This window comes from Somniosus microcephalus, chromosome 1 (assembly GCF_052327205.1).
Source record: "Somniosus microcephalus isolate GS21.2 chromosome 1, FLI_Smic_1.0, whole genome shotgun sequence".
NCBI lineage: Eukaryota > Metazoa > Chordata > Chondrichthyes > Squaliformes > Somniosidae > Somniosus > Somniosus microcephalus.
Window position 1 is genome coordinate 105,682,305 of NC_140987.1, and position 12,485 is coordinate 105,694,789.

Sequence of the window (12,485 nt, forward strand, 5' to 3'; positions counted from 1 at the left end):
TCTACATCAATGATTTGGATGAGGGGACCAAATGTAATATATCCAAGTTTCCTGATGATACAAAGCTAGGTGGGAATGTAAGTTGTGAGGAGGATGCAAAGAGACTTCAAGGGGATATAGACAGGCTAAGTGAACGGGCAACAACATGGCAAATGGAATATAATGTGGAGAAATGTGAAGTTATCCACTTTTGTAGGAAAAATAGAAAAGCAGAGTATTTTTTAAATGGTGAGTGATTGGGAATTTTGGAGTTCAGAGGGACATGCGTCTCCTTGTACATGAATCACAGAAAGTTAACATGCAGGTACAGCAAGCAATTAGGAAAGCAAATGGTATGTTAGCCTTTATTACAAGAGAATTTGAGTATAAGAGCAAAGATGTCTTACTGCAATTATATAGGGCCCTGGTGAGACCACACCTGGAGTATTGTGTACAGTTTTGGTCTCCTTACCTAAGGAAGGATGTATTTGTCGTAGAGGGAGTGCAATGAAGGTTCACCAGACTGATTCTTGGGATGGGGGGATTGTCCTATGTGGGGGGATTGTCCTATATGGAGAGATTGAGTAGACTCGGCCTATATTCTCTAGAGATTAGAAGAATGAGAGGTGATCTCATTGAAACATATAAAATTCTTACAGGGCTTGACAGGGTAGATGCAGGGAGGATGTTTCCCCTGGCTGGGAAGTCTAGAACCAGGGGGTCACAGTCTCAGAATAAGCGGCCGGCCTTGTAGGACTGAGATGAGGAGAAATTTCTTCACTCAGTAGGTGGTGAATCTTTGGAATTCTCTACCCCAGAGGGCTGTGGAGGTGCAGTCGTTGAGTATATTCAAGACAGAGATCGATAGATTTTTGGATATTAAAGGAATCAAGGGATATGGGGATAGTGCACGAAAGTGGGATTCAGCCAGAAGATCAGCCATGATCTTATTGAATGGCGGAGCAGGCTCGAGGGGCCAAATGGCTGACTCCTGCTCCTGCTTCTTATGTTCTTATGTTTTCAAGTTTAGAGAAAAATTCTAAGTAGAAGTCATGAATTTAAATGTATCACGTATAATTCAGAGGAAAAAAAATGTTTTCTACTTTGTGTGTGTTTGTTGGAAGTATCCCATAATGAAAATGAGAGAAATTTACCTTATGTTAGACTGACCTTCAGTACTTCTGTGTAAAATAGTCTTATCAGTTAGTGTCTGTGGAACCATTCAGCTAGTGAACCATCATCAGAATCCGGTCAAAATGCTCAAATATTTTTTGCGTAACGAACACTTTTAACATTAAAATTGCCCTGTATAATCATCGAAGTCTGCTGTTGTGCATATAACAATGATTTATACTGGGTGAAAACATGGCAGCTCCTTAGCAAGTGACAGAAAGTATTTGGGATCCATCTAATCCTGCAGATTTTGGAAAAAAATAACTTTATCATTGAGTTAAATTAGAACGTCCTCTAATGATGAAGCGGAAAGCGAAATTCATTACTAAGAACATGCAATTATAAAAGCCCATAAAAGATCTCCCACTGGGAACTGCTTCAACAGGATGGGCTTTTTATTGCATTTTTAATTTAAATTTAGAGCATGTTCATGAATAAAGGTAACAGAAATTGGCTTTGTCAAACAAAAAAAATGTAAAGTGTTCTTTTAAACTAATACTTTATTCATTAAAAGTGCTACTTGGTATTAAGCTATGAATGCATTCATATGTAATTCCAAAGTTCACTATTTAAAATAAAGGAGATAATGCCTTTGTTAAAATAGTGGACAAGGGAATTTCATATGAATGCATTAATGAGTTGGCTGATTATATAATACATAGCAATGTATGCCAGACTTCTTCTGGTTTGTTCTGCTAAAGTCAATGAGCGACAGCATTAAAATGCATGGGCCCAAAAATTCTGCAATGGGGCACATTGTAGTATAACTGCTGAGATGTACACACCGGGAAACTCCACCACTGACTCTGGTGAACTTTCTGGGGTCAGAGGGAAGTTCCTTAATTTGCCTACCAATAGCAGCCATCCACACCATGACGGACACAGCTATGGTGCCTGTTTCCCAAAGAGTGTTAATTCCTGGTCTAGTGGAGGGGCTGCCTGGTCTCCCCTTGAAAGAATAATTTATTGCCACCTTGGTCCGTCCCTTGTCAGGGCTGCAGCTTCAATTTTAATTTTAAATTTCTGCCTTTTTTCTTCGGTGTTGCAGGCCACAATACTGGCGTACCTTCACCGGTGCTGTGCGAGGCCCCACTCGGAGCCTGGAATGTGGGTACTCCCAGTGGAGGGGGTCCCTGCCCCCAGCCCCACTCCTCCTATTCTGATGATCATGTTTGGGACAGGTGGAGATTCTGCCTCCCAAAAAGCCATCCTGGAAGGTTCAACAAAAGGCCTGGGTCTTTGAGTATCTGTGTTGTGGCCTAGATTCCAGCCCTTCAGACAGACCCTCACCGAAGTTATGGCGACAATGTGATAAAAGGGCTGCCGATTTTTAGGGCTGCTTTTGACAAATTTGTTTCTTTCATAATACACATATAATAGCAAAACTAATTTCTGGCTTTTTAATGGTTTTTTTTCTTTCTTATCTTTATTTTATAGCTATTACAAGAAGTTTGACGCTGTAACAAGATTAACTGAAGTAGTTTCATTGCAGAAAATATCCAATTGGACCAAAATTATGGAACTAGAGAAGCAAATCCATCTGAGTGTACTATAGATTACTGGAATCATGTCAGCCAATATATATAACTATGTCCTCTCACTGGTACATGAACCTATTAGTTTCTGACTGTATGCAGAGATACTTACTGCGCCTTACAGTGCCTTCGCAAGACTTCCCCCCCATGCTTTGGAACTATAAACAGCAACCAATACTTGTTTTGAAAAAAGTTTTAATTTAAAGGTTTTCAGAATAGTTATAACAAAGTTGAGACCACTTAAACCAGCACAATAAAACTAAATAAATACATAGGGGTGGATAATAATGTACCTGCACTTCTGGTGCTTCACATCACATCCTTGGCTTCATAACCATATAGGAATTCCATTGATTGCTACATACATGACATCGTAAATCTGTTTGTTAAGATTCTTTGTCTAGAAATTGGATATAGCCCGAATACGGGCGGTGTCATGGCCCAACGCTATTGAGCTGCGCTGGGTCAAACTGGTTTAGGGAGCAACAAAATCCATGGTCAGTCCTCATTAACATGATTATAGTGCTGATCTCAGCGCTAAAACCGCTGCTCATTGGCTTACTGCTCAACAGGTGGGTCAATATCGGGTGCAGTCTAAATCCCAGTCATGTTTGGCCTAGGCTTTATCCAGTACTTAAAGGGGAGGTGCATAGATGCAATAGCACCTCATTGTCATTCCACTTGGAACTCCACTTGGCAGCAGAACTAACAACAAAGAGATGGCTGAGCCTCAGCACAGGGAAAGAGCTCGACGCTTCTCATATGCGGCTCTGGAGGCACTGGTGGTGGCCGTGGAGAGGAGGCGGGCTGTCCTCTTCCCCAGGCTGGCAGGAAGCCATCAGCCCTTACATCCAGAATGCTGTGGTGGGAGATATCCGATTATGCAACGACCACCACTGTGGTCCCCAGGTCCTCCATACATTGCTGCAAGAAGCTTAATGACCTCATATGGCAAATCAAGGTGAATGAAAGCTTCAACAAATGCCATATCCCACCATCAGTACCACAAGCCTCAATGCACCACATCCCCATCACTCACCTACCAACAATCTCTACCTATCACCACTCAGACCTCACAATCACAGCTTCACTTCACTCTCACAACCTTACCACTGCTGCAACACTCACACTCGCATCTCAAACCTTACACACACTGATAGCTATTCAACTATGGCAGGCACATCACCCAAAAACATTGCACCACATTCACTCACACACTTCCCTTTCTCTAACAGGGCAAGGTCACGCATAATTGCCAGGAGCAGCGGCAGACAGGCTGGGGCAAGCTGCCATACAGGCTTATTAAGGAATAATCCTTATTCTCACATCCCACTTCCCCCTCACCCCACAATCTCTTCTCACTTACAAGCTGCTGATGCTGTATGCATGCATATCTTACTTCCTCCCACCCTCACCACAACCCAACTCTTGTGCCTTTCTGCTTTCAGATAATCAAGAACAAGCAGCAACCCTGCCTATACCCGAAGCGATGGAGGAGAGTGAGGGGGGAGAAGAAGAAGAAGACATAGCCTCACTGCCTCTGTCACTCGCAGACACCAGCTCAGAAACTGGCACTGCGTGGAATTTAGATGGTAGTGTAAATGCGGGATCTGCACAGGGGGAGGCATCAGGCATGAGTAGGCTGCAGCAAGGCCAGGAGGATAGGGTAGCTCGGGAGCCAGCTCCCCAGAGGGTGAGTTCACACACGAGTTAAGCTGCACATGACTCAGATGAGGACCTCGATGGGGCGGCCTTCAGAAGAAAGGTGATGGGCATGCACACCGAATTGCTAGGTGCAATGGCAAGCCTGCCAGAGAGCATCTTGGCAATGTCAAGGAGCATGGAGGAGTCCGCCTCTAACATTGCATGATGCTTTGTGCAGAGCTTGGAGCCCAGGATTTCCAGGCTGGAAATGATGGAAAACTCCCAGAGAGACAGTGTCAACCCAGATGTGATGCTGCGTGTGTTGGGCGATGTCGCGGATGCCATTGCAGCACAGGCAGAAGCAATCCAACGTCTTAGTGCTGCAGTGGAAGCTCAGCCTCTCTCATGCAGTCTCAGTTTGCTGCCACCCAAGCTCTGACTGCTGCCAGCATGGCTGGGTTTACCACTGTCGAACGGGGCTTGCAGAGTGTCACAGCAGGCTAGCAATCTGTCCTCCACCAGATTGCTAGAAATGCTGAGGCCGCGCCCCGGGTAATGGCAGTGGGTCTGTGGAGCAGGACCCTACTGTCCCCTTTCAGAATGACAGCATTCCTACTCCCACCATTGCCACTCTGCCATTGCCCTTGCCGCTGCCTGTCAACCAGCCAGCTCAGACTGCTGCCACCCATGCCAAGGTGGTGCAGTCCATAGTCGGACCTTCTAGGTCCAGAGCTGCTCGAGGTCATCCTGCAACGCCATCTGAAGTCTCCTCCACGGAAACTCAGCAGCCACCAGCCATGCTGCAGCCACTGGGGAAGCACTTCCTAGGAGCACTAGAGCAGGAAAGGGCACCCGAACGACAGGAACTAAGGGATTGCACAAGGGTGATTCTTGATCAATTTAATAATTTCGTTTGAAATCATTGTTTTGTGGTGGCTCTCCTTTCAGCTGTGTGCCCAGGAGGACACAGTGATATTCCGTGACAGAGGGATGGTATGATGGGCATGTGGTTGACGGAGATGTGGTGAGCAATGGGGATCTGGGGTCTCATTCACTGGAATTGGAGTCTGATGAGGCTTTCACGGACACTTCTTGCTGAAGTGGGATTTGCTGCCTGCCTCCTCCTTGTCCTCCTTGTCCTCCTTCTCCACATTCAACGGATGATCCTCCGGCATTTCCGCTACCTCCAAAGTGATCCCACCACCAAACGTATCTTCCCCTCCCCTTTCAGCATTCCGTAGGGACTGCTCCCTCCGAGACACCCTAGTCCACTCCTCTATCACCCCAAACAGCCCTTCCCCTTCGCCTGGCACCTTCCCGTGCAAGCGGAGGAGATGTAACACATGCCCCTATACCTCCCCCTTCCCACTGTCCAGGGCCCCAAACACCCCTTCCAGGTGAAACAGCGATTTACTTGTACTTCTCGCAATCTAGTATACTGTATTCGCTGCTCACGATGCGGTCTCCTTTACATTGGGGAGACCAAACGCAGATTGGGTGACCGCTTTGCGGAACACCTCCGCTCAGTCCATAAGGGTGACCCCGAGCTTCCGGTCGCCTGTCATTTTAATTCACCGCTCCATTCCCACTCGGACCTCACCGTCCTTGGCCTCTTGTATTGTTCCACGGAAGCTCAACGTAAACTCGAGGAACAGCACCTCATCTTCCGATTAGGCACTCTGCAGCCTTCTGGGCTCAATATCGAGTTCAACAATTTCAGATCATAACCTCAGCCCCTATTACATTTTTCTTGTAATTTTTCCACTCCTTTCCACCCCCCCCTTTCCTTTTGTTTCTCTCTCACACCTGGCAGCTATCTCTTGCCCTGCCAGTACACTTCACACCTAATCTCAGCCTATTACCATCTCGTCTAGCTTCAAACACCTTTTATTGTCTCTTTCTCTGCTTTTGTTTCTTTTACTTCTTTTGTCAGATCGCAGATTTTCTTTCCAGTTTTGAAGAAGGGTTCGACCCGAAATGTCAACTCAAATTTCTCTCCACGGATGTTGCCTGACCTGCTGAGTTTTTCCAGCATTTTCTGTTGTTATTCCTCCTTGTCCTCCTTGTCCTTCTCATCCTTCTCCTGCTCTTCCTCCTCATCCTCCTCCTCTTCCTTTTCCTCTCCCTGCTCCTCCTCTCCCTCGTATTCTTCCTGAGGTGGTCCCGCAATCCCTGATGTCCCTCATGCTGGCCAATTTGTGAAGCATGCAGCAGGCCAACACGAAATAGGACACCTGCTCCACCAAGTACTGAGGGGCTCCTCCCGAGTGGTCAAGGCAGCAGAACTGTTGCTTCAGTAGCCTGATGGTCTGCTCGTTGATGTTCCTGGTGGCAGCATAGCTCTCATTATATGAGTGCTGGGCACGAGTGGTGGGGTTGCAGAGGGGAGTCATCAGCCAGGTGCAGAATGGATAATAACAACAGAAAATGCTGGAAAAACTCAGCAGGTCAGGCAACATCCGTGGACAGAAATTTGAGTTGACGTTTCGGGTGTCTCCGAGCAGCCACCCTTGGGTTTGATGTGGTGGTTGGAAGATTGCTGGCACACCGGACTGGCGCAGGATGAAGGCATCATGATTGCTGCCAGGATAGCAGGCATCGACCATCAGGAAGCACTGGGCATGGTAGCACAGCAACTGCACATTAAGTGAGTGGTAGCCTTTGCGGCTACGGAAGATCTGAGGATTGTTATGCGGTGCCCTCAAAGCCATGTGGGTGCAGTCGATGGAGCCCTGCAACATGGGGAAGCCCGATATCCTGGCAAAGCCACATGCGTGCTCCTCCTGCTTCTCCTGGTGTAGAGATCCTCAGTGATCTCCCAGATGCAGCGATGGACAGAGAACTGGGAGATGTTAGCTATGTCTCCTGCTGTAGACTGGAAGGATCCACTGGTGAAGAAATTGAGGGCCACGGTGACTTTGAGGGCTATTGGGAGAGCTGTGGTCACCCTGCTCTCAGGCTGCAGGTCTGGTTGCAGGAGGTGGCAGAGTTTTGCGAGCACCTCCTTGATGAAGTGGAGCCTCCTAATAAGCTGCTCATCGCTTAAATGGATATAAGAGAAGTGCTCTCGGAAGACCCTAGGTGGGTAAGGCCTCCTGTTAAGAGCCCTCCTGGCCCTCCTCCTTCTCCCTCTGCGCGCATCTTCTCCTCTTCTTCGCTGCCTCCACCCCCTCTCCCTAAGATACTCGAGCATGAGGGGGATTGCCAATAGAGCCCCCATGACTGTGAGCAAGTGTTGTGAGCAGAAGCCTTTAAATAAGAATGAAGGAGTTTGCCACTTGCCCCAACACTCCCTGTCACCTTAGGAAGTTGAAAGAAGTTAATAAAGCTGCTGGAGTTGCAGGAAGTTTCACAGAGCCAGTCAAACTGAAGAAACATGTCAGCTGCAAGTAGTTGCTGATGATCCCTTTAAATAACGCTGCTGGGGGCTCCTTCCTGCTTATCAATTCTTGCTCAGCTGGTCGCAGTTAAGACATGCCGGTAAGTGGAGCGATGAAGTTGAAAATGGCAGATCGGGCGTCAAGTAAGCGTTGCACACTCACTGATGTCACGATCTGCATAATCTACATAATTTTCACGAGCACAGATATCGGCAGCGCTGCCGCCCAGCCAAAAATGGCAACCGCCGCCGTAGGACCCACCAGCAGCGGTCGGAAGTGCAGTGGCTGCCATTTTTTCCATGAATCGGGCGGTAACAACCGGCGCTAAACCCCCAAATTTATAGCCCTTTATTTTGAATATAATCCAGAATAAATATCAAATAGGGAATCTTTCAAATGCATTTACAATATTTCTACACATAAGCTTGGACAGTACTGTGAATCATGTTATAATGAACATTTTTAATGCCGATTGAAAAATCTAGGCTACTGGTTGATTATGACTGCAATTATCAATAGAATGATAATACAGATGGATTTGCTTCTCCAGCCTCATAATTTGTTTCATGATTGTTATTTTCTGTTGCAGAGCATAGCTTAACACCTCTGTTAAAATAGCAGTGCCCTTTCAATAATATTGCTCACAATAATTTCCAGGCTATACTAACCAGAGAAATTCCTTCCCCATAACTTATCAGCAATTTCTAAATGGTGATGACTGCTGAAATTATGTAACATCCAGCGTTAGTAATCCCTTGAGATGAAACATGATAAAATGACACCAAATCATTCCAAGGTGAGCAGGATTCAACAACAACAACTTGCATTTACATAGACCCTGTAACATAGTAAAATGTCCAAAGGCACTTCACAAGGGCGTTATCAAACAAAATTTGATGCCGAGCCACATAAGGAGGTATTAAGACAGATGACAAAGAGGTAGGTTTTAAGGAGTATCTTAAAAGAGGAAAGAGGGGTAGAGAGCAATGTTTCCTCTAATTTTTTTGTTTGGATGCCCAACACATTTAAGGGGCTGCATGGCCCATTCAAAAATTCGGGCATGCGCGGTTTTTCCATTGAGGAACTGGCAAGCAGCCTATGCAGGAGCTTCAGTCAGCAGCATGGCCGTGCAGCTAAACGGGAACATTGGTAGAGAGGCGGAGAGGTTTAGGGAGGGAATTCTAGAGCTTAGGGTCACAGCAGGTGAAGGCATGGCTGCCAATGGTGGAGTGATTAAAATTGGGGTTGCACAAGCGCCCAGAATTGGAGGAGTGCAGATAGCTCAGAGGGCTGGAGGAGGTTACAGAGACAGGGAGGGGCGAGTCCATGGAGGGATTTGAAAACAAGGATGAGAATTTTAAAATATAGGCATAGGAGTGATGGATGAACGGGACTTGGTGCGAGTTAGGATATGGGCAGCCGAGTTTTGGGTGAGCTTAAGTTTATGGAGGGTGGAAGATGGAAGGCCAGCCAGGACTGCATTGGAATAGTCAAGTCTAGAGGTAACAAAGGCATGGATGAGGGTTTCAGCAGCAGATGGGCAGAGGCAGAGGCAGAGCTGGGCGATGTTATGGAGGTGGAAATAGGCGGTCTTAGTGATGGATCGGATATGTGGTCGGAAGCTCACCTTGGAGTTAAATACGACCCGAAGGTTCGCGAACAGTCTGCGTTGGCCTCAGACAGTTGCCAGGGAGAGGAATGGAGTCAATGGCTACGGAACAGAGTTTGTGGTGGGCACTAATGACACTGGCTTCGATCTTCCCAATAGTTAGTTGGAGGAAATTTCAGCTCATCCATCACTGTATGTCGGACAAGCAGTCTGACAATTTAGAGACAGTGGAGGGCTCAAGAAAAGTGGTGATGATGGCAGATTTGAAGGGGAAGGGACAGTACCTGAGGAAAGTGAATGGTTAACATTATCAGCTAACATGGGGGCCAGGAAGGGAGTTTGAGTGGTCAGCAGTTTAGTGGGAATAGGGTCGAGGGAGCAGGAGGTGGGTCTCATGGAGAAACTGAGCTATTCTTGGGCTTATTATCGTAGGTGTAGATATTTGTTTTTACCACCTGGGAGTTAAGCATCCCCTGGGCAGAGCACAGAGGGGAAATATGAGTGGGAGGATCGTATGTCCAATTGCCCTTCCAATAATTTAATTAGAACAGAAACCGGGCGGGCTCTGTTTTAGATCTGCCATCCTCTTTATCCAGTTTCCCTCTTTAGGCTTTGCCCAGATAATGCTCAATACCCAGTGGATAAAGGCAAAGATCCACCCATACAGAGAAAGGAACACCCAAGTAGATTGAGTAGGGGCACTGTCAACTTTAAAATACATTCATATAGTATTTAAATATTTTCATAAATCATTACAGTTTTCCTTGAAAAAAAAATACAAAATAGAATTATGTGCTGAGGAAGATTTAGAATTACCTTTGCAAGGATTAAAACCCAAACTGAACAATTGGATCTAAGAATTGTATGTAAATTGAATTCAGTTCACTTTAGAGATAGGTTTAGGCATCTCTAGACCCACGAGGGTGCCTTCCGACATCAGGCAATTGTGCATGCCATTGATCAGGTTGTTATGATGGTTTGCAACTCAAATGAAAATTGAAATCATAAAACTATTACAGGAAAAACATAAGACCACATAACTGGTGATAATTTGAGATGTATCTACAGGGGTCTATTATTATCCAATTACAGCACAAGGATGATAACTGCATGACACCACAGATTAAACAGTGTGGTCAGAATAGGCCACCTCACACAACAAAACTAAACCATATCACTGATAAATGAGAATGAAAAACAACTCTTTACATGAAACATAACCGTTGGAAAAAATATATTCTTATTCCCTTAGATTGTTGTTTCAACTGCTTTCTCGCCCTCACATTGTTTTCCTTTGGAATGAATACACCCCCATGTCTTCCATCAGTGTAGGTCTATATCAATCCTGCCAAACACAGTCAAAAAACATCCTGAGAAACAATCAAGTTCAAATGTCAAAATGCTTGAAACTAAAACTAGGATTAGAATTTTCTACCATTAGAGCAACTCAGCTGTCACATCAATGGAGTGTTTGTTTTTAATGTGGTCCTTGGTCTCACTGCTCAACTCTCTCAGGACATGGCAGGAGCCACTTCTCATTACAGGCTGAGATGGAATGCATAAGAAAAAGTTAGTTAATTAAGAAACAGCAACAAGTTAGCAACTCACACAGCAGTATCCAGTTGGCTTACAGTAATAGAATAACTGAAGTCATAACTATTAAGTTTCAGATCTGATAGCATTTTCAGCTACTAGAATCAAATAATTTTGTGTTTCTTGTTCACTGGCCTCTCCAGGCTAGGTAATGTACTCTTTGCCTAGTATTACGTGATTATCCTGTTTAGCAATAGGCATTCAGATATGGCAATTCACTTTTTATTTCATTACCAAATAGATATATTTACTCACAGTTCGATCTTGTTTTGCTATCTGTGATTGTAGACAGAGACAGAGAGAAAGAGAGAGAGTGAAAGAAAAACATAGCATACTTAAAATTACATCTAGATTAATACCTCCAGGTCTTCTGAAAGCTGTCAATAAAAGTTTACCAGAGTAAGATAGCTTTGTTCATAGGTCCTTCCGCCACATTGAAAACAGAAGTGTGTTAGATATCAGGTGTAGAAACACTCTAACTTGAAACGACAGCTGCTGGAATGCATTACCTGGAGGCCAGGTATGTGAACGTGTTCTCTTATTTCCAGGAATTGGTGCCTACCATGGGTTGCAGAGAGCAAGCAGCTGTTTCTGAAGCACCATGCCTCCAACTAGTGGAATCACCATTCAATGGGATACAATGTGGGTCCATATTGTAGTCTGGAGGATGGTGACAAAAAGTCAAACGTTTTATAGTGAGCTGTGCCACTAAGGAGAAGTTCTTGGCACCTGCTGTCCACCTAGGGAGGGCTCAAACCACACTTGTCAATTGTCTAGAGAACAACAAGTGACTATTCTCCCAGAGAGAACAATAATTAGGATCTATCTGAGGTCAATTTGATTCTAAGATGGAAAATCTGACAATGGAAATTTGGAACTGAACCTATCCCCTGGCAGACTCAATAATCCAATACTTCATCAAGGCAGGACCTCAGTACTGTAGGGTACAATTGATAATTAATGGGTCAGCCTGGCTCATTGATGCAACCTGGAGGAGTAACCTGTCACTGGGGCTGTAATTCTTCCCACTCAGTCCCCCAAAATACTGTAAGTCAATGTCCTAGCAGGTAGGTTGATCCTAGTGGGACAAGCAGTGGGAAACGTGTCAGTACTCTGCATTTGTTAAATTCCAACAGTACCCATGTACATGGGGGTCCATAGGTCTTGGTTGTTGCCAACCTATAACTAAGATCTCCGACCTTAGGTAACTGGGGTGCAGCTCTGCAAGCAAAGAGTGTGCATGCCATATCAGGTAAGTTTAAACTTTGCTTATGTAAATTTTTTAGTATTTTGTTCGGGACTCTCAAGCATGGTGATGGGTTTCTGCAGAACGTCAGGCACCTAGCTGACCAAAAAGATTTTCTTCCTTCACCTTAGCCCATGCACCTGTGTGTCCAGTCAGTCCTTTTGAACCACAGTAACGGATTTGTGAAAGGTTTAAACTATGGCTTCTAATACAGGTAAGATTGTAAGGGGGAGAAATTCGGAATCGCCCCATTTGGGGCGCAATTATCGGCCAGGTGCAAAGATTAGCACCTGGCGCTAATTATCGCCTCCGACAGCAAACTTGGC